The sequence below is a fragment of the Frankliniella occidentalis genome, unplaced genomic scaffold (genome assembly GCF_000697945.3).
Source record: "Frankliniella occidentalis isolate FOCC.00 unplaced genomic scaffold, Focc_3.1 Scaffold8, whole genome shotgun sequence".
NCBI lineage: Eukaryota > Metazoa > Arthropoda > Insecta > Thysanoptera > Thripidae > Frankliniella > Frankliniella occidentalis.
This window is the reverse complement of record NW_026267138.1, coordinates 3,365,483-3,366,332: the sequence shown is the minus strand read 5'-3', so window position 1 is coordinate 3,366,332 and position 850 is coordinate 3,365,483. Positions and strand designations below refer to the sequence as shown.

At 57.6% G+C, this 850-nt stretch overlaps 1 protein-coding gene across 1 annotated transcript in view; it reads right to left on the bottom strand.

Moving 5' to 3' along the window:
- Positions 1 to 844, bottom strand: part of LOC113215334 (protein madd-4-like) — a 25,587-nt gene extending 24,743 nt beyond the window's left edge. Inside the window, exon 1 of the mRNA XM_052274790.1 lies at positions 782 to 844. The gene's annotated coding sequence lies outside the window, so the exon portion shown is untranslated. The remainder of the gene's footprint in view (positions 1 to 781) is intronic.
- Between the last annotated feature and the right edge of the window lie 6 nt (positions 845 to 850).

Below are 850 nucleotides of genomic sequence, written 5' to 3'. Positions count from 1 at the left end.
TCAACACGCAACAGCGCAGGTACAAAGAAATACGTGAGTGCGTACAAGTTTATAACAATTTAACGTGTCTTTTATTGCAGTAGAGCAGGAGGAAGAAGAACGCTGGAAGGGCGGAGGGGGGGGGGGAGTCAGGCACTGCTAAAGTGGTAGTGCTGTGGAGCCCGGCGGAGCAACTCGCGAAAGGAGTTAAAAAGTGTTGAGGGGCGCGAGCGCTGCGTAGAGAGTGAGTGGGGGTGAGAGGCTCGCAGAGAGGGGAGCGGGTACACGCGGCGTGACATCAAAGCTTTCCTCCCGCCTCCCCCTCCCTTTGCAAAACAATCCCAGGGCCACTCTCTCCCTCCCGTGCCCATCCTCCGGGATGAAGGGAGGGAGGAAGGGGGAAGGGGGGGGGGAGGCAGCTGCTCGCGTTGCACGCACGGCGCACAGCCGCGTAGGGCGGACCGCCTGCACAACAGGCAGTCCCGCCCAGCACGCGTGCGCGCCGGGCGTGCCTATCCAGTGCTGCGCAGGCGCCCGCACACTGACGAGACATAGGTAGAAAGTTGCGCATGAAATGATGTTTAAACACTACAAAGTTTTGCAAACACCATGAAGCAGGCCAAGTGTAGTTACAATATCGAAGGTTGCAGACGTAAGTGTGCAATATTTGCGCAGTTGATTTACCAGTGAAAATGGCCAACGACAAACGCCCTTAACAGTCACCAGCGCCAAGCGCGCCCGCACACACATACACACACACACACACACACGTCAAGCGCTCGCTCGCTTACACCCTACTCACCTCGCTCCAGTCTCCAGATTCCCAGGTGGGACATTTCTCCGACCCGCACGGCTCCTTGTGACGTGGTTT